This window comes from Thermobia domestica, chromosome 18 (genome assembly GCF_964235325.1).
Source record: "Thermobia domestica chromosome 18, izTheDome1.hap1.1, whole genome shotgun sequence".
In the NCBI taxonomy this organism is placed as follows: Eukaryota; Metazoa; Arthropoda; class Insecta; order Zygentoma; family Lepismatidae; genus Thermobia; species Thermobia domestica.
In genome coordinates, this window is record NC_137471.1 from 101198255 (window position 1) to 101224546 (window position 26292).

General features: G+C 35.9%; 1 protein-coding gene across 5 annotated transcripts in view; it reads left to right on the top strand.

Annotated features, from left to right (window-relative positions):
* Positions 1-26292, top strand: part of LOC145675561 (frizzled-5-like) — a 447461-nt gene that overhangs the window by 120197 nt on the left and 300972 nt on the right. For 2 of the 5 annotated variants that reach the window (XM_081746068.1, XM_081746071.1), the window contains exon 2: positions 10026-10097. The exons of the other annotated variants lie outside the window; for them this stretch is intronic. The gene's annotated coding sequence lies outside the window, so the exon portion shown is untranslated. The remainder of the gene's footprint in view (positions 1-10025; positions 10098-26292) is intronic. 5 annotated transcript variants of the gene reach the window in all.

Genomic DNA, 26292 nt, shown 5'->3' on the forward strand with positions numbered 1-26292 from the left:
TACGTCTTGTCTATATGAAGTTTCTTTCCTCAATCATGAACTCGCGGTTCAATAATGACATATCCATCTATTTGTATTTCTGTCTAATGTACTTTAAAACAATCAAAAACTCTGATTGGAGGAAAGGCAGCGCTTCCAGCCAATCACAGACTACCATTTGTTTACTTTTTCGGAAAGTGATCTTACCAATGGAAAAAAGTGGAATATCTATCACTCACAGTTTAAAATGAAATTATTTTAAGTGTGAAGTCAGGGTGAAAGCTTAAAACGCAATCAAAGTTTTGAGGTTGTGCTATTTGAATATTAGTGTCGACAGCGTAAAGTCAGAATGGTAGTATTTGTGAATTCAAAGTATGATGGAAAAATGTTATGAAGAGCATTTATACCGTACTAATAAAAGATTTCTTATGTAGACGCTGTAACTTATTGTTTACATTTATAACAATGAAGGTTGTATGTGGGTTTATGTGCTTATAATAAGTATGATTTTTAAAGCTTCGAAGTTTTGTTCTTTCGAATTGACAATATATATATGTGACTTTAAGAAGTTAAAACTGTATTTCCTTTCCGATATTTTAATTTGTTATCGTAGAGCAAACTTTGTTCTAAAATTTCCTTTGTAGATATTTGGAAGTATTTATCTCTAATAAATTGTGTAATCATTTTACTCAACGTAATTGTAATGGTTTGCTTTTTATATTATACCGGTCACTTTCACTACATTTGTTAAACTAAAAATAATTTTTAGGGGTATTTGGTCACATGAAACAATTCGTTCCACTCGCGTGTTCAATCTAACACCCTCACTCGCACATTAAAATTTTATTGAAAGAGTTCTGGAATGATATTTGAAAATCAAGGGGAAATAGGCACTAATAAATTTTCCTCAAATTTAAATATCCTTTTTGCGTGAATTAGGCAGAACAGGAATTAGGCACAACGGGCTATCCCTGTTCTGCCTAAAGATAAGATTAGATAAAAATCGGTGTTACAAAGTGCTGGAAGGTCATTAGCCAGAAAAGGACTTAGGCAGAAGGAATCATTTCAACACCTCATGAACAATTCATATTCCAGTTATGCTAGCAACAAACTATGTAGTTTATCGTCTTATAACTTACTGTTTAATCTTCTAAAAAGACGCACAAGTATTAGTCCATTTTCTATTTTATGGCAGGGGCGTCATTTAGGGGAAGCAGGGAGGGACAATTGTCCCCCCTGAGTTTGAGATTTCTATAGCTTTTATTAATAAAATAGGAGTAAATCAGTGAAACACGCGAAATTTTACTCATATCAAGGGGTTTTGCCCCCCCCCAAGCAAAATCTGAAATGACGCTCCTGTTTTATGGACTTAAGCCACTTGGTATCCAAGTGGTTCATTGTATTGTCAATGAGTAAGTTCTTAACTTCTTTTGTCTTATGTGGTGGTCCACTATCATGCATTAAGATACTTTTGAACAACTCGAGCTACTTATCTAAAATTGTGGTTGTCATTGAGGGTTAATACATTACTTTACGTTACAAAATGCTGTTAGTCCCATTTGTGGTCTTGTTTGACCTATGTGATGTAAGTTTTCATTTTGGTGTTATGCCATGTAGCACAAAATTGGCGGCTTTCTTACAAGATAAAAATCGATAGTCTGTCTTGAATCTTTCAATTCTGAAGATATGCGAATTATAGCAACCCCTTTCTCTAACATAGTAATGGCATGGTCGCCTCGACAGCAGAGAAATCACGAATAATGGATTTTCTTTTTATCTTTGAAAAATCTGTTGCTGATAAGTAGACTTCGGATTTTTGCATATTTGCATGTTTTTTTCCTGATGTGCTATTGATATGCTCTTTAAACAGAAATTCGTTTCAGATGTTTTGGAGTAAAATAGCAGAGTTTTATAGTGCATATATGTGCATATTTTGGAGGTTAGGGCATGTTTATGTCGTTAATGCATATAAATGCATATTTAAAGAAACAACCAAAATGGAAATTTTTAACGTTCAACAACTTTTCTCATAAATGAAATTTCAATTTCTAATACAAATAGACTCAAGATCTTGAAATGGTTCATTGTTGTTGGTTTAGAATATCTTCCAAGGTCATGTGAAAGGAGAACAAGAAAGGGGTGAGTGATTCATCCTCCCGGTAATGATGATTTGGAAGAAGATATAAATAACGGTGTCAAATCACCTACAATAAAATTTCCACGTCACCCATCTCGTAAATTGTGTGGTCCTGTGACAATATAAGAATACCAAAATAAAAATATTTCCATTTAGTTGTAGTGCGACATCTTCAAATTTGAATTTTAACTACCTCAGAATTTTGTCCCATTTTTGTCCACCCAGGAAAAAAAATTGTACCATTCAAATAAACGACCATTTCAAAATTTCGGCGACATCGGTCACCTGTAGTGCGACATCCTCGAATTTTAACTAGCTCAGAATTTTGTCCAATTTTTGTCCACCCCAAGAAAAAAAATTGTACCATTCTAATAAAGGAGGGAGGGCCATTTACAACTTTCGGCCACTTCGATCACCTGTAGTGTGAGATCTTTAAATTCAAATTTTAATTACCTCAGAGTTGTGTCGAATTTTTGAACATTTTTGTACTACGAAGAATAAATTCTGTACCACTGAAATAAACCAGGGACGGTCATTTCAAAATGTGGCTATTTGGATCATCTGTAGTGACACATTTTCAAATTTGAATGTCAACCATGTTGGTGATACAAAAATCTACAAAAAATAGGGAAATTTCAAAGCGTTAGAATTCAAATTTAAAGATGTCACACTGCTGGTGATCGAAGTGGCCAAAAATTTTGAAATGACCCTCCTTTCTTAACTTGAATGGAACAAAATTTTTGATGGTACAAAAATATACGAAAATTGGACAAAATTCTGAGCTAATTAAAATTCGAATTTCAAGATGTCGCTCAACAGGCAATCGAAGTGGCCAATTTTTGAAATGACCCTCCCTCGTTTATTTTAATGGTACAAAAGGTTTTGTTTGTGGTACATGAATGCACAAAAATCTAACAAAATTTTAAGCTTGTTAAAATTCGAATTTGAAGATGTAGCATTACAGGTGATCGAAGTGGACAAATTTTGAAATGGCCCCCCTCGTTCATTAGAATGGAGCACAATTTTTTCTTGAGTTGACAAAAATGGACGTAAATTGGTCAAAATTCTGAGCTAGTTAAAATTGAATTTGAAGGTGTCACACTAGGTGATCAAAGTGGCCGAAATTTTGAAATGGCCCTCTTTTGTTAATTTGAATATTACAATTTTTTTTTCTTATGTGGACAAAAATTGGACAAAGATACAACTAAATGGGCCAGAAAAATCTTCTAGAAGTTATCTTTTGAAACAACGGATTGAAGTGGAGAGACGTTAACAATTAAAGAAGAAAATATATTTTACAAAGTGTATGCTAAACAAATAATATTTTCAAAGTAAGTAAGCTCGTTTTCAGAAGAGGATATTTCTGTTTTGTTCGACACCAAAAGCTCAAACTTCAGAAGCACTCTATTTCTTTGGCCTTCTTATATTTTCACAGCAGTTTCAAGTCTGGTAACGAGTTTCTACAGCTATGAAACAACCCCGTGTGTGGGTGTGGGTGTGGGTTTTCATATTCAACAGAGTTCATTCCAAAGAAACCGCTGAAAAATGTATTTCGGGAAGAAATGAACAACTTTTTTTTAAAACTAGCTCTAAATTGATTAAAATATTTGTTTTACAAAATCTAAAACTTGTCACAGCAGTTACTTTCTGAGATAAGGAGATATGTTCTTAAGTTTTTCTTTAAGGAGTTTATGAGAGTATTTAAGTATAAGCTTGTGTTGCTTTGATACGTACCTCGGTTTCTCGAAAGGCAACTTTCCTACTAACAAGTAACACTTCCAAAGTGTAACTCTCCGATTTTGATAAAATTTGGCAGGTAGATACTACACATAAAATAATCGAATACGTGTTTTTTTATTTTCTGCGGAAAAACTGTTTTAGGGGGCAAAAGCCCCCACCCAAAATTTTGAAAGTTGACGCCCGAAAGGCAAGAAGAAGTACACCAAAGGTCCATGCCTCACTCAACCGCTTTTTTCCAGGAAAATACGAAACCCAATTATCTCATTGTAAGTCTACAATATCTAAGCACAATGTCATTCGGTGCACTTCTCCTTGCCTTTTGTGCCGCAAGTTTCAAAATTTTGAGTGGGCGCTTTTGCCCCATAAAACCCTTTTTCGGCAGAAAATAAAAAAAAAGACCGTATCCGTCTCTGACATACTGTTATTAGCACTTTTAATATTTCACGATCAAAGTTTTGGAAGAGTCTGTGTCCCCACCTAAACGGTTTTCTTTCTTTTTTTTTCTTTTAGAAAAATAAGAAACCTGTATTCCCTCATTTTATGTCTACAATATCTGTGCACAATTTCATTCACTTCAGTTCACTTCCTCTGCCCTTTCGAGCTTCAAAATTATGGATAAGGGCTTTTGCCCCCTAAACCCGTTTTTTCGAAGAAAATAAAAGAACGTGTTCGTTTATTTTTTGCGTATTGTTCATACACAAAGTTTCGTTGCAATTCTTCATGTTCTTTACACACATCTGACATACTGTTACTAGCACTTTTGATATTTCGTGATTAAAGTTTTGGAGGGGTCCGTACCCCTCCCAACCGTTTTTTCCAGGAAAATACGAAACTGTATTTTCTAATTTTATGTCTACAATGTGTGTGTGCAATTTCGTTGACTTCGGTTGACATGTTTTTGTTTTCGGGCGTCAACTCTCAAACTTTTTGGGTGGGAGCTCTTGCCCCCTAAAACCGTTTTTCTGTAGAAAAAAAATCGTATTCGTTTATTTTTTGTGTATTGTCCATACACAAAGTTTCTGACATACTGTTACTAGCACTTTTGATATTTCGTGATCAAAGCTTTAGAGGGTCTGTGCCCCACCCAACCTTTTTTTTTTTTTTTTTTCAGGAAAATATGAAACACGCATTCCCTCATTTTATGTCTACAATATGTGTGTACAATTTCGTTGACTTCGGTTCACTTGTTTTTGGCTTTCGGACGTCAACTTTCAAAATTTTGGGTGGGGGCTTCCCCCCCTAAAACAGTTTTTCTGCTGAAAATAAAAACCTGTATTCGTTTATTTTTTGCGTATTGTTCATACACAAAGATTCGTTGCAATTCTTCATGTCCTTTAAGCACTTCTGACATACTGTTACTAGCACGTTTGATATTTCGTGATGAAAGCTTTGGAGGGGTCGATGCGCCACCTAACCGTTTCTTCCAGGAAAATACGAAACACGTATTCCCTCATTTTATGCCTACAATATGTTAGGTACAATTTCGTTGACTTCGGTTCACTTCTTTTTTGCCGTTCGGGCGTCAACTTTTAAAATTTTGGGTAGGGGCTTTTGCCCCCCTAAAATAGTTTTTCCGCAGAAAATAAAAAAAAAACACTTATTCGTTTATTTCATATGTAGTATCTACCTGCCAAATTTTATTAAAATCAGAGTGTTACACTTCGGAAGTGTTACTTGTAAGTCTTCGATAACTTTACCTTCTTCCCATTCATGCTCCGTGTCTCGCTCAAATCACTTTTTTACATTTAAAGTATCAATATTATACATTGTAAATTATTGCTGTTTGAAACGGACAATCTTACGCGAGAATAAAATATTGTAGGATTTACATATAATTGGATACAAAAAGTAATTTCAAGTGAATTTATTTTCTTTTAAACAAGAACATAAGGTGTTTGAATGCAGGCTTTTAATACAGTAACAAGTACCTTCAGCTGACCCCTTATTAAACGGAAATATTTCACAGTCAAATGAATTTGTACCTAAAAAAATGTGTTAAATTCTCTTGATTAGGCGGAACCTGTGTTGCGAACAATGAATGTTAAAATATACTTTTTAAAGGAAATTTTCAAGTTCCGGAATGCAGCTTGTAGAAAAATTTTGACATTCTGTGAGAGGTTAGGTATAAGAACTATGTTGTCTGTAAAGGTCTTCGTTTACTTGTTACCCTACACATTTAACCTTTAGTCCACTGCCATGTAAGGCCCTAGTTTTTGAACGAAGTGCAATTTACATAGTTATTTTCAAATACCAATAACTCGTTCTCTAGCTGGTCCAGAGATATGGAACAATTAGCGTACTATACACAATAGATCAAAAGGGAGCCAATAGTAGAGAGAGGAGCGCTGAAAAGGACATAGCATCTACTTTTTGTCTTGGCCTTTGAAACCGCATGTAGGTTTTTGTTCACTGTTAAGTTTTATGTGTATTAATTTGTAGCATAAATAAATGCTGTAATTGAATACGGTAGGCCTATGTACAACATTTTATCTCACAATGTCCATTGTATGTATGTGCCTTGTTTATCTTTTAAGCATAGATCTTTCTAAAACATTTAACGGAAATTTTTGCGAGTCCTGTTCAATTTTGCTAGGCCGGTTTATTATCTGCTTTTAAGCCAGAAATGTTTATTTCTCTGAGTATATTTATTTTTATTCCTAGATACTCGGCGCATTCATTTATATATATATATATATATATATATATATATATATATATATATATATATATATATATATATATATATATATACAGTGGCGGATCCAGGATATGATCAAGGGAGGGGCTAAACCATAATTTGCCGTTTTATCCAGTGTAAAGTTAAATTGGAGCCCATTTTATCCAGTGTAAACCTCAGCTTCAAGGGGGGGGCTATAGCCCCTTAGCCCCCCCCTTAGATCCGCCCTTGTATATATATATATATATATATATATATATATATATATATATATATATATATATATATAAGGAGATGTATTTTAATTTCACATACTGACTCGAAGAAACGAAATGTATTTAAGAAGCCTTGGACGCTTGCGGAGGTGAAAATATTAAAAGCGACCTTGCGTTTATCAATACTCATTTCAGTTCAATTTCAAAGATCATAACGAAATTAGATCAGCGATTTAGGACTTTGCAGTCCATTTGAGATGTTTGATCCAATAACGAAGCAGACACCACCAAGACCAATCGGACAAGCATTTCTTCGAAACTCACATTCAATAGACGCGAAAAATCTAGGCGTAAAATTCTTGTTTAATGTAAATAAAGTGTTCCCGGGAACAACGTCGCACGAATTGCAGATTTATCGGCAAGTAACTTTTTTTTTTTTTTTTTATTTTTTGTTTTAATATTGCCCCTTAAGGACCCGTGACACGGAAGGAACTTTTCGATGTACAGTTATATTTTAACCGACAAATGCAGGTTTTTGAAAGAAAACACCGGAAACTACACAGTTGTGTATTGTAGCAGGAATGTATCATAGTTATACACCAAGTATATGTAGTTCACAAGTAATACAACTTTTTTCTCTAAAGATAATAAAATTCCTCATTTAACTTTAGCTTTTGATTGGTGCATATTTACAATTTTTAGTGCATATCTGCATATTTTCAGTGCATATTTTCGTGATTTTTAGCGCATATTTGCATGCATATTTTGCCGTTTTTTAGTGCATATCGATCCGAAGTCTACTGATAAGCCAATAAGCAATAGGAATTGAACTCATTAGTTCATACATTTTGCTGTTTTAGCTCAGTAACAGGATTGATCTAAATGAAACAAATAAATAATGTGCAGAAATATGTTTATTGAGGTACGTAAATACATTAATCAATCAAATGAAACTAGTGTATGAAGCAATATGTCGTAATGCATAGTAGTGCAGTAATAAGTTCTTTGACAGAGTTCCAATTCTTCGAGTATTTAATGCATTGGTATCCATTCCCTGATTTTTCTTTTTAGACAAAATGCTTAATTTTAGACTTTGTTCAGATGCAAGAATGAGCAATGTATGACCAATGTATGAGGGTAATTTAGCAAAATTCAAAGCTCTAACCTAATGTATTAAAATTTGAGTGTTGCTGCTGTGAAAAACTCATGGAGACTGGTAATCAAGCTGCAATTTTTAGAAACTAGCAAAGAAAGTCAATTGATTTGTTCTATACGGGATGAAATTGGGTAAACACAAACTAATTATTTGAATAATCCAGATCTTACTCCAGTGATCAAGACTTCAGAAGTCTTTCCAGGTAACGAACAATAGTGCGTTTAGTGTTGCACACAACAGGAGACAAAATTTTCGTGACGAGGTTCGAAACAAAGGTCTCCTAGTAGAAACGGATATATTTTTCATAGCGAGATATCACTTTAACGACACATTTTCAAGACGAGTACCCTCAACTAGGTTGTCTCGTGCGCGTCATACTACACAGAGCGTTTCAAAACAACTTCAACACCTTTTAGGAAATGATTCCTAACACCAAGATAAAACAAAAAGTATAGACCAACCTGGGTGTAAATATACTTGCTTTCGGCACTATGACCAGCTAAAAATTGGTCGGGAAAATGCGAAAACATTCATAAATCGAGAACAAAATGTAGGATCAAAGTCAGACAAAATGGTATATCCATTATTTCTGGGCGTAGATTCCATTAATGCATATTTTTTCGTGGTACATGGGTAGCACAAGGGTGACCCCAAATAAATTGTAAAATTCTTGGTGTATTTTATGAAAAGTTGGATGAGGAAAATAAATCAACAAATATTGTAGCAAACAAATACAATATTTCAACAAGTAAATGTCATAGTACACTGTTCAACTTAGAAGAAAACTGTTAGAATACAACAAATGACAGATAGAGATTTATGAGGTAAACATGCCAATCACATGATAAACATGTGTAGACTACTTCTTCTCAGTGTATCCCTTCGTGATTGAATGAATAAGGCAAGTGCTTCTCATTCGTGTGGTCATGAGTTCAATCCCGTGTAGGAGTACCTACCATGATATAAACCTAAAGAGTGGTTCTGATCCAATTTTAAACAGTAGCTTGTCTTATGTGGCCTCGTAGCTGAAAAGGGGCGTTGAACTCCAATCAATCAATAATTTCTACCACTCAGAACAAATAGGCGTACTTAAAGTAAGAGCTATGGATCTGGCAGGTAAATTGGTCCAGTAAATACTGTGTGACATAACAATACACCCCCCCCACACACACACATAAAAAAAAAAAAGTTAACGTGTAGAATCTGAAGTTCATAGAGGTTTCTTCATTCGGAAACGGCGTGTTCTAGTATGAAAATTATAAGAACATGCAAATTGTATGAATAAATTATGTTTCTTGAAGTTATGAGTCTTACGAAATATGATATGTAAGCTTCACCATTTAAGAAAGTTTGATACTTTTTTTTCACTACTGAAACTAAATATTCGTTTACACTTTACGTTCCCCATAAAAGTAATTTCACAACAAATTCACACAACATGACAAGAGACAATTGTGTCTGGGAGTTTGCTTACTTAATCTAATTGTATTTTGAAAATTTAGGGCCAGATCCATGGATGGGGGCCTGTTGGGGCAAGCAATCACAAGCCTCCATTCATGGATCTGCCCCTAAATAGTCTCTCTATGTAGATAGATGCTCACGTCTCCGGTTCCTTCATTATAATCCCAGAAGATAAATGTGATGTCTGCATTGGAAATGTTGGATGTCAATACCTTCACCTGCTGATAGCCCGAGAAGAGTTCTAAAAAATACTTGATTGCTATTTATTTTTCTGATCCAATACTGCAAAATGCCCCAAGAATTCTACAATTTATCTGGGGGTCACTCTTGCGCCGCATATGCACCACATTAAATGATGTATTAATGGAATCTACAACCAGAAAGAATGGACATGCCCTTTTACCCGACTTCGATCCGACATTTTGTTATTAAGTTAGGGTATTTTTTACATTTTCCGACAAATTTTCAGCTGGTCATAACGCCGGAAAGAAGCATATTTACACCCACGTTGGTCTATACTCTTTGTCTTATCTTGGAGTCAGGAATCACCTCCCAAAGAATGTGTTTTGAAACACCCTGCATATTTGTTGTTAATTATATGCTTCTGTATAAAATATTACAGTTACTTGACTTGCTAACATAATTTTCTTTCGTTACCAGTGCTGGAGTGTGAACTTGATCAATTTGGCGAAGTCTGTGAGCCTAATTGAACGATTTGGTGTTTAAAAATAGGTAAGTAAATAAGTTTGTATCGTTTAAATGAAAGAATTGTATGTACCATTCAGTCTGGTAATGATGTAGTACCTTTGACATAGCCAGGGCCGGGATTCATGTCTCTTCGTGGTTTCAGGAAGCTTCCGGATTATGTTGAACTCTACTGAGTTGTGGTCAAACAGGGGAATATAGTACCTGGTGGTGTTCGGACCTTCCTTACCCCTCTGGGGAAAAGGGGAGAAGTGAGCTTGACTTAACTGGATATCCTGGTAGTCCTACTCGCTACAGAAAATATTTCCACTAATAGGTACAACTGAAAGATCAGGTTCGGTCAATCAAGAAATGGCTGTATCACATCATCCTTTTTAAGAAGGGTATTACTTACCAAAATAGTGGGATAGTTGTTGTGGGGAATGGTAGTGAATCCGAATAAATCATTCCAATCAGTGATTAAATAGTCACCAGAATCAGCTAATGTGACTATCGAGTTCATTCTCTGATGAGTGGTGGCGATGTTGTAAATTATGAGATGACCATTATAGTAAAGCTAAGGATCACCCCGGCGAGAGTGCTCTGAGCTTGTTCATCATCTCAAACTCGCCCTTTCGTAATCAATTCCCAATTATAAATTCCTGTCAGAAAGCAAATTATATATGTTGTTATCTTTTATCATCAAACAGATTTACTGCACAAACCATTTGCTAAATCGGGGGTTATTGACTTACTTGCCTAAAACCAATATACAAGGTCAGAAAAGGACTGAGCTCTGAAATGTTCTCCAGAGCAGAAAACCAATCACTCGACACACTTATCGCGATGGAAAATTTGAACCTAACATTAAATTTAGTATATTTTATATTCACAAGACATTTTGAATTGATTTTACTCGTGACTCAAAGACATTTCTTTTCAACTAACTCCTGTAAATAATATTTACTTAATTCTAAGGATTCGTAAGGCTATAAATATTTTTAAAAAATCAGAATCTTTTAAATATTAAAAAACCTCAAAATCTTTAAAAAATTAAAAACGTAATTATCATCATCATGGGTATTCTGCCATTATTGGCAGATTATTTGCCACAACTGAGAAGCTTCCATGTTTCATGGTCTTCCGCTAACCTCTTCGTCTTCACGTACGAATTTTCTGTTTTGATATAATCCATTAATTGTAGTCTTCTTCGTCCCCTTCCTGCGTTTCCTGCCGCCGTACCTATAGCACGTCCCTCAATATACAGTTCCTTCTTAGCCAATGTCCCATCCAGTTTCTCTTCCTTTTCTTAATAATATCTATAATTGTTCCAGTCTCCTCCACCATAAGTAAGAAGTGTTACTTTCCACAAGCCATAAGAAATTTTTGTTTTGACCAACGAAGAGGGCAGATTTTCTTTTCATATATGTTCTAAATAAAGTTGCAATATTTCCTTATCTTCCACTGAAAGAATAAACATGATCGTATAACATTTTGCAAAACATTACCTTTCATTACTTTTGGTCCTTGGTTTGTGCATGTTGAATTTTGGTATTTAGACTAACTAAACAACTCACTGAAATCAAAGCTAAAAGTCGAAAGATCTAAGGAGGATTTTATTTTACCTTGATTCACCTATTACTTATCAATTACTTGACTCCCATAATTGTTGGTCCCTTACAGTAATTTGCGTAAGTTGAAATTTAGTGTGCACACTAATTAATGCCTGTAGAATCGAATAACATCAAAACCCAATTCAAAAATCAAAAGGCCTAAAAGTCGTCTCCAACCACCTTAATTATTTTGCAAGCGTTATCGTGCAAAGTAGTTAATAGATATACACAGGGTGTCCGACTTTAAGCTGGATATAATTGGACGTATTTAATGCATTAAAAACATTTATACAACAATGAATAAAAATAGGCATAAAGTTTCGTCTGTTCAATCAGCAAACTTCTGTGTGCCCCCAGGAGTGTCACGGAGTATGTCTACTTGCTAAGCGATAGTCAATTTCTCTTCAGTTTCCTGAAATGTATATAGAGTAACTGTTTCAATAGCACCGCGGATCCTCAACAAAACTGTTCACAGTTGTCACTTTTGTTGCATAGACCATGTCCTTAACAAGAATAAATACAGTGGAGTAACATCAGTCGACCGGGCTGACCAGCTAATTGAACCACCTCTCCCAATCCGTTTTTACAGGAATTCTTCATTCAATTGTATCTAAGAGAACAAAAAAAGAAAAAAAATGTAACATATTAAGATATGTGAACTGCAATAATGCATCTCAGTTCCGCTTACCACTAGACATTTTGCCCTTTTTGAGAATTAGCTGAAAGTATAACTTTTTACCACCTAAAACGATAAAAAATGAATGATTCGTTACTATTCATTACCTATTTAAAATTATTATGTTTATTTTGCAATATTTGAAATTAGAGAGTTTCAATTCTAACACTATGCTAAACATACGTGACAAGAATCAAGAACTATTGCAAAACTTAACTCCGTAAACCAAGAGATTAAGACATTGTTATTCTACTTCATATTACTCAACAATATCGAGAATTAACTAATAATAGAAAGTAATTGACAATTAGCATCAGGAGCACATCCTTACGCTGCTTCTGATGATGAACTGTACCTATTGCGTTGGGATACGTAAATTTGTTTTATCTGATCTTGGGCAATTTTCGTCCCTATATGGTTATTTAATAATATAGGAAAGTTTGCCCCAATAATTACAAATAGCACTAAGTTACTATTAGGAGAATGTGTGTTATTGTTAGGTCTATGTACGTTGTTGTTAGAAAAGAAACTACAATAAATACAACTTGCTTCTTAACAATGTATTTTTTAGATACAGTACATAAATAAATAAACAATCTGTTCCAACAAAATAAAACCATCAATTATAGTAGTACGTGTGCACCTGTTAGGAACATACGTATCACTATTCGAACTATGCGTGTCACTGTTAGAAGTATGTATGTTAGGAGAAATCGAACAATAGATGCAACAGTGTTTATTTTCAATATAAAACACATACACAAAAAATAACAACCAGATAAAAATAAATGTCAACTGCATCAGACTGACAATAAACGACATACTTTTGACGTCATAAAATTCGATTTTCTCGACAACTACACATCACAATTTTCCCCGTAGCATGTAATTTTGTTCAGTAGAATGATGTATGTATGCCTTCCCTTTGGACATTGCTGTAGTTAAAAATTGAAGTTTAAGAGATAGATTTTGTTCTATTTCTGCTACGGTTTGCAGATGATATGGCGCTTGTTGCACAATCTGAAGAGAAAACCAATAAGATCTTAGAAAATTTAAGGAAAGGCTGTGAAGAGTATGGGATGAAAATAAATGTTAGAAAGACAAAATCCATGTTGATAGGAACGAAGAGGTACGTTTCAAATATAGAGGTACGAGGGGAGAAAATAGAACAGGGAACCAATATTCGATACCTGGGTAGTATTGTTAGTAATGACATGAAATGTGAACGTGAAATAAAAGCAAGGATAGGAATGGCGAAAGAAGCCTTCAGGAAAAAGATAGTAGCTACTATTCTGTGGGACCTTGAATAAATAGTTGAGAAAAAGACTCATAAAATGCTCCATGTGGAGTATTGTATTGTATGAGTCAGAAACATGGACATTACGCAAAATGATTAGAAACAACTGGAAGCTTTCGAAGTGTGAGTGTGGAGAAGAATGGAACGAATTAGCTGGGTCGAACGGAAAACGAATGAAAGGATGTTAGAAATGGTAGAGAAGATATTATTAAGAAGAGGAAGAGAAACTGGTTTGGACATTGGCTTAGAAGCAACTATATCATGAGGGACGTGCTAGAGGGCATAGTGGCAGAAAAGAGAGAGGGGCGAAGGAGACTACAATTAATGGATGATATCAAAACAGAAAAATTGTACTTGAAGACGAATAGGGCTGTTCCGATAATCGAGTAATCGATAACAATTCGATAAAATTTCAAAACCGTTTCATCGATAAAGAATTTTAATTTTATCGAATTATCGAACTTTCGAGACTCCCGAAATGTTCGAGACTCTCGAAATGATCGAGACTCCCGAAATGTTCGAGACTCTCGAAATGATCGAGACTCCCGAAATGTTCGAGACTCTCGAAATGTTCGAGACTCTCGAAATGTTCGAGACTCCCGAAATGATCGAGACATTCGAAATGTTCGAGACTCTTGAAATGTTCGGGACTCCCAAAATGTTCGAGACTCTCGAAGTGTTCGAGGCACTCGAAATGTAAGAAACATTAGACAACTTCGAGACACTCGAACTCTTCGAGAGTCTCGAATTGTTTGAAAGCAGCAAATACAGAAATATATAAATATAATCGCATTTGTCGAGTTGCTTGAATATTTTGAAAAGCTCGGGATTATCGGAGTGTTCGGAAGAAACAATGAATTCGAGGTTATCATAGTTGTATATAATATGTATTACATATATGCAGAGTGTTTATTTTAAAACTTCTCTCCTTAGCAATGGAGTGAAGGAAAAGTTTTTTCCCCACAGATCTGTACATGGTTTAAGCAGTCTGTCAGAAGAGAGAAAGAGGAAGAGAAAACATGCATCACCTGAATGGAATTGGAATCCAAGACACCATTAGTCTACTAATAGTCACTTTGCCGATTGCGCCAATAACGGGGCAGGCAGAAAAATAATTTTAATATGATTTCGAGGGTTTAATTTAAAGTTCTGTATAGAGACAACTACTGATATAGGTAGAGGTAAGGAAATTCGATAAGGCTGAAGACTTATCAAACTTCCGTTTCGAAAATTTACTCTCCGGCGCTCGAATGCCTTCGAGTATTTGAGATTGTCGTGAAACAAACCTTGTGAATTTTGGGTGCGAAGCTCCGTATTATAGGCCGTCCTGTCTGTCTGTTTGCATGTGGCATTCGACGATAACTTTCGAACGGATTGTCCGATTTTGATGGAACTCATTTTAAAATGCTCTCTTTTGCTTTCACCAGACACCTATTGTTTTGGTTGCCATACCACAAGGGGATTTTTCCCGAATTGAAGTATTTGTTCTTACTTTGGGCGTAGGCGTGTGAAAGCTACGATAACTTTGGAATGAATTATCCGATTTTAAAGAGGGTTGGTCTAAATGCATATGTCAGGTATCTGTTGCTCTTGGTTACTTTACGATATTTGATTTTGTGCATAAGATGCCGTGCGGCTCTAGGCCTTACCAACCTCAGATTCAATGCGTACCTGGGAGGGGGGGATGCGGCCGAAGCGTGGTGCCGACACCACCACATTCATCTACGACTGAGGGAACACTCCCTACATGCTCTCATGGCATGATGCTATGCACAAGGGAGAACTTTATATATGACAGAACGAAGACTAAAGAAAAATGAAATGAAGTGAAATCTTCCAGTTTAATGACCTACTATTATGTCTGTTAGGCTAAGGGAGAAGTATGATTAAGGCAAGTGAATGATTATGAAATAATTGGTGGAATGGGAATGTGGAAGGAAACGGGAGTACGCCGAGAAAACCCACGGACACAATGTTGTCCACCACAAACTTACTTGGTCGGGGATCGAACCAGGGAGGGACAAAAGGGATGAAGGGGAAAGGGGAGAAAAACACACATCCTCTGACTTACATTTCAATGGCTCTGATTCAATTTCCATATCAAATTAAAATAACTTCCGATCACTTCTTAAGGAAAAATAGAAAACATTATTTCCTCAAGAGTTCTCTCAGCTGCTTCGTATATTGTTGCAAACAGACTTTCAAAGAAAGATGGTCGTGCAGTTACTTGCTTTGCAGTTGTTGAAAGAAATATTAGACCTATCTCTCCTGTTGTGTCCTGCATACAATAGACTACTTATCATTGTTTCTTTCTTTTAAGAAAGAAGAAGCCAATGTCTTTAAAACCCATTACGATTACATTGCACTTCGGTTGTAATCAGGTTTTTCCATGGGAAACAATGTTATACTGCTAATTCAAGCTGAAACGTTACTGGAAAGTGTGTTCATGTTACTCAAGTGAAAATGTCAGCGAAAAGATCATATGGGATATTTGGATCATTCTGAAACTTGGATATTTGGATAGGACACATACTAGCTCCTAAATAAAATCTTGACCGGACTACGGTAGATCCTATAGTATTGGAGCTATGGACCTATAAAGTTCATTTATTCATGTTTTCGGCATCCTATAACTCCAAAAGGAAGCATTTGTGCACCCAGGTTGGTCTATACTTTTTGTTTTATCTTGGTCTCAGGATAGGGTTGCCATGTTTTGAAATTAGAAAAGCGGGGGATTCTAAACCGTAAGTGCTGATGTGAATTTGTGTATTAGAAATACTGACGATCCTTCTGACCATTTTTTAGTGATTTCTTTGTTAAGTGACACTTTCAATGTACTTTCCTAACAAAACTAAAGTAAAGAAAATTTAGTTTTTGCCTTTAATGTTTTAAGTTTAACAAATGTGAGTCTCGAGTTGTAAAGTAAGTATTAAATAAGTATTACAGTAAAATATCTCTAATAAGGATTTCTCTAAGACAAGTTTTCAAAAAAAAAAAAAAAAAAAAAAAAAAAGCGCTATATGGCAGATGTTGTTCATACGGTTTTCTCTCTAAGGAATACAAAATAATTTCTAAACTTTTATCGTAAGAAAGCTAAAACATATTTAGGAGTCTTGGTATAAAATTTCTGATCATTTTCAAAGATTTCTACTTGAAATCATACTAACATACGAAAATACCACAGTTTCACAATATATGAAATACAGTATAAACATTTTAAAAGAAAAAATACTAATAATGAATCTAATCTAAACAATATGCTAAGAATCCATAGGTTCAATTTGCAATCATTTCTGAATATAGAAAGACTAGTTGAACATATAGATTACGTAACAACATAGACGTGTTCAGTTGAACTGGACAGAATGTTATCAAAGAAATACGCACCCATGAGATCATACATTAGTATTCTAAAATGTGTATGATTATGCCAATTTTTTTACATTTTTCATTCCCTTTAACTTCCTTTAAAAACTCTCGATGGCATAAAATCTTATCATAAAATTCTACGCATGATACGTCTTTCATATTGTACAGTACAAAACCAGTAGTAATAATTTGACAGTTTTTGCGTTCATCTTGTTTCTGTCATCTGTCCATTCGCGTTTGAGATTGACACAGAAATGTAGCGGTTTACGTTGAACAAAACAACACTTTATCAACAAAGTCGTCTTAGATTTTTCTCCAATCCGAAAAAGCGGGTGGTTTTTCGTGATTAAGAGATGATTAAGCGGGGGACGAATATAAGACCTGAAAATCTGGTGGTATCCGCTAAAATTAGGTAATGTGGAAACCCAAACGTTGGCGGTGTTGTTTTGAAACACTCTATATAAAATAATGCCCTACGTTATTCTAAATTGACACAAAACTCTTACGTTTTTAAAACCTACATTATTCGTCCAGGAAGCAATCTGCCTCCACCAAACGACGCTTCTGGATCAGCTAGTGTGTGGATTCATCATAATGTACAAACCAACTGTATAGAACATATGCTACACTGTATATTCACTGTCGAGGAAATAGATTTATTTCCGTTTTTCACCTTCATTAAACTTAGTGATGATTTCAAGGTTTCCCCCGCGTAGTCTTATCATACGTCCTAGATTCAAGCCCGATCCGGAAAATTGTCTGGGATTAACTAATGCCCGAAATTTTAGGGAAAATGGAAGACTGGGAAATTTCGCTATGTTTGGTCAATTGCTTGGCTTGCAATTCTGTATTGTGCTGATATTTATGAAAAAAATCATTAACGATAAGGTGTTCTTCGCAAGAATACTTTACTCAGGAAGATAATTAAGACAATAATATAAAAAAATATATTTTAAGTATAGAAAATGAGCATAAGCATTTTAGGAAGTTAAGATTAGACTTTTCTTAACTTCTCAATAAACACACACACCATTCTTTAAAATATCCAGAAATTATGGTAATCCTACCCCGGGAGATTTTGAATACACGGAGGGTGAAAGTAGCAAAAATACTGGTAAGCCACGGTGAACATGATCAGAGATATGTTTGTGGGGAAATATTCCTCCTAAACAACCCCTGAAATCACCACTGATTTGACTAACATTTATTTTACTGAAAGGCTAAAGGAGGAGTTTGCGCCCAAAGCATCATCATATCTGATTGCGACAATGTGTGAACTAGTGACCATTAAGAGAAAGCAAACACGACAGAAGATAATACATTTGGCTTAAAAATAAAATTTTGCTATAACATTTTAGCAACACCGTGAGTGATTAATATGGTTGAGGTGTTGGGCGTATACTATATCGTATAAAGAGCAAATTACCCTATTTGTACGTTTAAGACCGTATCTCTGGCAACACTAATACACTAGTTGTTAGCAAATAACAAACAAGAGATCAAGTCAGGGAAAAATGAACGCTTTCTGTGGGGGGGGGAGGAGGGGACCAAAAAGCAATCCTTTTGTGCACGCTTTCCTTTCTCCTCACAAGTACAACTTTGCAATAACTTATCAGATAAAAAAAGTTGTTTGACTAGTTTGGCTGAAAGAAGGAATCATTGGAGAGGTGAAGGAACCGAACTGTCCATCACTACTTTTGATAATACCCGAAACTTCGATAATACTCGAAATGTCGATAATACCCGAAACTTCGATAATACTCGAAATTCCGATAATACCCGAAACTTCGATAATACTCCAAATTTCGATAATTCCCGAAACTTCGATAATACTCGAAATTTCGATAATACTCGAAACTTCGATAATACTCGAAATTTCAATAATACCCGAAACTTCGATAATACTCGAAATTTCGATAATACCCGAAACTTCGATAATACTCGAAATTTCGATAATACCCGAAACTTCGATAATTTCAAATACTCGAAAGGTTTCGAGTAACCGATGACAACTCGATAAATTTTCAGTCCCGAAGTTCGATAGGTCCTCAGCCTTATCGAACACCCCTAAAGACGAAGAGGTTAGCGGAAGACCGTGGAGCATGGAAGCTTCTCAGTTGCAACAAGTGATCTGCCAATAATGGCAGAATATCTGTGATGATGATGATCTCATTAATCATATTCTGTACTGGAGTTTCTCAAGCTGGAGTCGATACTCCTAGGAAGGTCGCGAGAGAAACAAAGGGGTCGCAAATGGAGGAAAAAAATGAATGTAATTAGGATCTAGTAGCGGAAAATACATATTTTAATGATTCTTTTATTATTTTTATTTTGATATATTCTAATTTTTATTTTGATAGTCATAAAAAGTATTTTTATTTCCATACTTATTGTCAAATATTGCAAATAATATAATATAAATAAAATAAAGAGTTTGTTTGTGTGTTTGTCTGTCTGTCTCTGTGTGCGGCCTGGGGACCAGACGAGTGGACCGAGAGCTACCAAATTTTGGTCAGGGGTACCTTGGCCCAGGTCCCAGATCAAGGCAAAGCCCTTTTTTCAAATTTCGAACCAGGGGTTTCAGGGAGGCGTTTACTGGAACCGGCTTGGGAACCAGACAAATTGACCGAAAGTTACCAAATTTTAGTCACAAATACCTTGGTCCAGGCTCCAGACCAGAATTAAACGTTTTTGTCAAAATTCGAACCGAGGGGGTCTCAGGGGGGTGTTTACCGGGACATATAAAAGTAGTAGAAAATGACCGATATTAGTGTCGAATTCAGTCGAACTCATAGCTTTCGCGGTCGCTGAAATCAATGGTGAAACTCCGATCGCAATAAACTATGGAATATTTTGTTTTCAAAATACCGTGTTTCTTGTTTTAACTACGGATATTTCGATTTCGAAATGGTACCACAATAACTTTTTTAAGACGTTTTGTTTCATGTGTCTTCGATAAATAGGCGTGAAGAAATGGACTTCTTTGTAAACTCTTACGAAAACGCTTTAAATGTAGTTTAAAGGTTAAAGGTAAATTACCTCCGTACTTTAAAGGTTAAAGATTTACCTTCGTAGTTTAAGGGTTAACTTCCAAATTCACGCTATTCGGCTCCGGACCGGGGGTTCCCGGAGGGTGAGCATGAGATACCGAGACATATAAAAGTAATCCAAAATGACCGATATTAGTGTCAAATCCATAGTTTTCATGGTCGCTGAAATCAATGGTGACACTTCCATTAGCGATGATTTTAAAATTTAGTTACAATTGAATGCGGGCCGGGAGTCAGCGGGAGGGGACTAGGGATGCGCACGAGTCGAGATATGTCTCGAATCTCGACTCGATTCGATTCAAATTCGAGTCGAGACACACTTCGTATAATTCGAGACGAGTCGAGACAAACGTATTTCTCGAGTCGAATTTTCGAGTCGAGACACGAGTCTATTCGAGACAGCTCGTAAAAATCTCGACTCGAATGTCTCGAAAATCTTTCTATAATTTTTAATATTATTTTAAAGAAAGTACTCACTCAGAAACACTCGGACACTCGGCACGAGAATTTCGGAAACTGCAGGACTTGTCAAGTGTTCGAGGAATGCTGTGGCGAGTGTCTTCAACAAGTGGCGAAACCAAGGGGAAACGACGTCCAAAGTCGACGGGTTGGGCGTCCCCCACCTCATTACATATGTTGGACGTCGTAGGCTGGACAGACTGGTAGAACAGGACAGGCAGCGAACTGCGTCGGAAGTAACATCAGAGTTTAATGCTGGGCAAAGTACAGGTGTGTCTGAACTAGTGTTGTAAAATTTCCGGAAATTTTGAACCTGTTGGTAAAAAATCCTTTTTTTCGATTGCTTGCCGGAAAAATTGGAAACATTGAAAAAATAAAAAAAATGTTTGTATTAGTTTAATTTTCCTAGTAATGATATCTCTTTTTTTTCAAACGCTTAATAAACGTGAAAAATATAAGCTCAAAAATTTCAATATTGCGAATATTAAAAAATAGCACTCGAAAATAAAACTATTATTATCTGTATTAAAATACTAGATTTACGCGTATATGTTTGTTTGTCCCCACAGAAAAGTTTATATGTTTGTGTCCAGTCCTTTCGACAATGAGATATTGAACCCATAAGTGCTAGAAACGTGACGTTTTCATTGGTCGATTTCAAATTTTGTGTAAATTGTCCAGTTCTAATGAATATCTAAAAAAAACGGTCATTAGTTCTTTATTAAATGTTTAGGGGTACACTGGAAGTACTGAAATTTTTGAAAAAGTTAAGCATCATAGTATATGAGTTATATATTCCAACATCACATAGTTGTATATAGAAGTTGTATATCTCTCAGGTGTTTGTTTCATGGCCAAATGATAAGAAAACGAAGAATAACCATTTCTCCAGTCTAAGATGGATCTTCATTGTTTGGAGAGTTTTTTTTTTCCTAATGAACTCCGTATATCACTGACATAATTAATTGTGTGTGTAATTTATTTACTTATTACTAGAGACCGGATTTAAGGGTGCAAAAATGTGGTAGGAAAAAGGGAATAAAAGGGGATGAAAAATCATTCAAAAAGGGGCAAAAAGGTGCTAATAGGATATATTTATTAAGTGCTATAGTATACAGTTGCATGAACATTCTTTATTCATTACACCAGCAAATATTGTTAAAATCTTGGGTTTAAACATTTGACACAGATTGCAAAAATGTTTTATTTAATCCCAAACTTGTACAACATTTAACACTCTTATAATAAAATTGTGGTTAAAACTCAGTATTTTAAAAAAGAAAACTTTAATTTAGCAATATTGTGGCTTGAGAAACGGTTACATAGTACTGGGTCTTCAGGAACTGGTTATACTTAATTATGCAAATTTCTATGTTTTCGAATGTTAGTTTCTGTCGCTTGGAGCTCAGGAGATCCTTTTATGTGGAGAAACTTCAACGGAAACCAGTGGTACATATCTTGTAAGCACATGAACAGGAAGTTCAGTTAACGTTGCAAAGGTTTCTATGTCCGGATTGTTTCGCAAATTCAGTTCAAATTTATCCCTTACAAATCCGTCAAGATTGCGTCTAAATTTATGGAATGTTATGTGTAAACTATATTGAAAATAAAACTGATCGTCCTGTCCATTTAAAAAAAAAGAGAGAGAAAAAAAAGGACAATAAAGGTGCTGAAGTCTAAAAAAAAAGTATTAAAAACGGAAGGAAATTTTATGAATCTACCAAAAAGGTACAAAATTCACTAAAAAGGTGCAACAAAGTGCGTTCATTTCAGTTCGTTTTTGGTTCTTATAACAACTGCCTTTTTAGAAAAGGTGCTGCACCTTAAAATCCGCTCTGTACTTATTACATAATACATGCAGAAAGAAAGAAAACACTGGTCATATATGAAATAGAAATTCCAACCACAAGTGCGCTCAAATCTTGCAAACTGTGCGAGATATTAGAAAAATAATCGAAAAAAATTCCCCTTTATGATACCCCTTGCCGATTTTTATGAAGGCGTCCTTCACTTGTATCTGTAAAGGGACATGTACAGATATGAGGAATGCCAAGGATATTCATGCTCATATAAGTGAATGATGCGCTGTGCAGAGAGCGCAGGTTCAGCTAGTTGAAAATTAATAGTCTGCACTTATTTCTGTTATGTCGTTTATTTGTGGATCTGCATTAATTACAGAACTTACTGTTACAGTTGCATACATAAATTACAGTTTAATACAAGCCTACCAACATGAAGTGTTATCTTGCAGGAAATAGGCCACTTGAATGAAACTGAGTTTTCAATATGCTTTTTGGTCTGTTGAAGTTTTGTTAATTTTAAGCAAATTACTTCTTAATCGAAATTAGTAGGCAAATTTCACTAATACTCATGCACTAAGACAAATAATTACTAATATTTAATATTGAAATACAGACTTTAATATAAACTTTATGTGCAAAATTTTTCCTATGTAAACCAATACCTGTTTCCTAGAGCGACAAATTATCTATACCGTAAGACATGGTTACTATGCAAAGGATTTAAGGACTTTTAGAGAGAACCGCATGTAACTGACAAATGTAATAATTCAAAACATTGTATTTTAAACATACAATAGCTAAATATATAAGGAAAACATTAGTGTAAGTTAATTAGTAAACATTCAGTATGACCCTAGTTATTGAAATATAAACTTTGGTGCAAAGTAACCCCATAGATGGTGCTACTTTGTACAACATACCAAAAAGTATATTCAACATACGAACATACCATTTCTGTGCAATGTTGCAAATATATTGGCTGCCACAAAATTTCCCTATTCCAATACAATAAATATAAATAATCAATGGTATTAACTGTAAACTAATAAATAAAATATATGTTTCATTTTAAAAACATAATATTGGAAAATTTCAATTTTTCTCAATTTTTCCGTTTTTTTCCAAGCTCGGGAAAAAACGGTAAAAAAATGGTTTTCTACCCAAAATTTCCGTTTTTTTCAGGCCTTTACAACACTAGTCGAGACAGAAACATATTTTCGAGTCGAGACAACATTTTCTCGAGACGAGTCGAGACAGGCTTAAATGTCGACTCGACTCGACTCGTGCGCATCCCTAGAGGGGAGATACCGAGACATGTAAAAAGTAGCCCAAAATGACCTATATTAATATCAAATCCATAGTTTTCGCGGTTGCTGAGATCAATGGTGATACTCCCACAGGCGTTGACCTCCAAATACAGCCCCCGTGCGAAACATGGGTATACTCAACTAGTATCACATAAAATTTTGAAACAAATAAAGAGAGCAGCAAAAATCAAAAAGTTTATTACGAACCGAAAATTGCTTATGTGACTCGCAGTCAAGATGGTGTGATAAAAGGGAGTTCATCGTATAAAATAGGTTGAGAAAGCCTGTTTTATACTATAGTTTTCCATAGTGTCATAATGAAAAGTTTGATTAGTTCGGTATCAATTTCATCTTAATATGTGACGTGGATATCTACCTCAATTTTTAGGTTTAAAAACATATTTTTCTCGAAAACTATGCGTGAGGATTTAAACACCCATAAAATTTTGTTCATTTCAATTAGAGCTATTGATTATCATGTGGCGCGTTCCGTGCACAAGGGAATCAAATCCGCCTTGTTCATTTTGGACACATTTCATGTACAAGATCTCTACCTGAAGTTCCTTTCAAAGCTTAAAAGATTCATGTCCAGAGACTGTAAATAACCCATGTATAATGTTAAAACAAGGAATTAATTTTTCTGTGTACTTAAATGTACTGTACAGTAGAGACCTGCACGGGCCGAATTTTTCGGCCCGAGCCCAATCCAGCCCGAACGTACCTAGGCCCGGCCCAGCCCGGGCCCGAAAAGTTTTGAAGATTTTCGGCCCGAGCCCGGCCCGGCCCGATAAGTTTTTTAAAATTCTTGGCCCAAGCCAGGCCCGGGCCCGATAAATTTTAAAAGTTTATGGCCCGACCCCGGCCCGATAATTTTTTTTAAAAAACTTTCCCCAATCTTTCTCAAAATTTAGTACTAAATTTGACCTCATCCTCAGAAATATTTTCTAAACTCTGGTTCACAACCTGACGCTTGCCTCCCGAATAGTACCATTGCCTCCTAGAACTTTGCCTGTCATCGAGAGAACAAAAATTCCATTCCCTGTAACAAAACTCTAACTTAATTGATTTTTAGCATAAAGTAAAGATGACAATATTGTTTAGCGACTGGCAAAACATTCCCACTCCTTCTTGTTATATTTTGAGTTCAGTGAAGGTCAAGGTCAGAGCTCAATTTACCGCATAATGCCTGCAATCCTCTATAGTGAAAGTGGAGCCGCTAAGCAACACAAACTGTAAATTGCTATTGCATTCTTTGTAACATTTTTCACGGGCACAATTCTTCAGCGTTTGGCTCTATTCCAATTATCGTTTAACGAAAGTCAATAATTATTAAAGAATTGCAGTTGATCGGCCCCAGCCCGGACCGACTTGAAGGGAAATCAGTGTCAGCCAGCCCAAGCCCGGCCCGGCCCAAAGAAATAACAGTGTCGGCCCGCCCAAGCTCGGCCCGGCCCAAAGAAATAGCAGAGTCGGCCCGCCCAAGTCCGGCCCACGGGCCGGACCGGGCTTCGGGCCTCGGGCCTGGCCCGGCCCGTGCAGGTCTCTACTGTACAGTGCAGTCAGAAAATCCCTTTACATCTACACTTCATCCCTACATTAATAATACTTACAGTTATGTGTCAAAAACATCCGTATGTGCACCTCCCTGCAGAGTTCCATATCCTACAACTCATCCATTTTAGCTGCTGCGGCGTCAGAAGCTGGAAGTCTTCAGGCACACTTACCCGCAGAGCATCATTGTCCACGTACCGCTTCTTCTCGGGGTGCGATTTGATGATACCCTACAAGGTATAATGTGGTGTCATAAGGTCCACACTTCGAGGCGGCCACGAATAAGGGGCTGCTGAATTCTGAAAGCCACGCACTATCCACCGGCCAGAAAACAGTGCGTTCAGACGTTCATGAACAGCAAGTGTGAAGTAGGCGGGAGCTCCATCGTGTCTGTAAACAACCAGATTCTATAAGAAGATACCAGCCATTCAACATCTCCAAATAAGTAACCTGGATCACTAACTAACTAACTTTATGGCCTATGGAACCCAGAGATTCAATGCCGCGTTCACAAAAGTTCTCCACTGATTTCTATTCTTAGCCAACTGGATCCAGTTGCTACTTTGTATTCCTATTTCTGCGAGATCCATCTTAATATTGTCTTCCCATCTGAGCCTAGGTCTTCCTAATTTTCGTTTTCCGGTTGGTCTTCAAGTTAAGATTTTGAAAGCATCCCTACTTTCTTCCATCCTGGCTACATGACCTGCCCACTTGAGTCTCGTAGACTTGATCATCCTAACAATGTTTGGTAAACCGTATAAATTATGTAGTTCTTCGTTATGAAATTTCCGCCATTCCCCATTCACGTTTCTCTTGGGTCCGAATATTCGTCTCAGGATCTTGTTCTCAAATACTTTCAATCTATGTTCTTCCTTCCGAATAAGCGACCATGTTTCTCAACCATACAGAACAACAGGCATGATTATTGTTTTATATATTTTAAGCTTCAAATTCCTCGACAGATTCGCGACGACAAGAGATTTTGAACTGAACAATAACACGATCACGGAACCCTGAAAGAAGTACAGTCATTCCTGGCCAAAGCATGACATACGGAGGATTGTTCTCAATTTCTTTATATAAATATGGATTTTCCTTTTACTATATGAAGACGTTTCT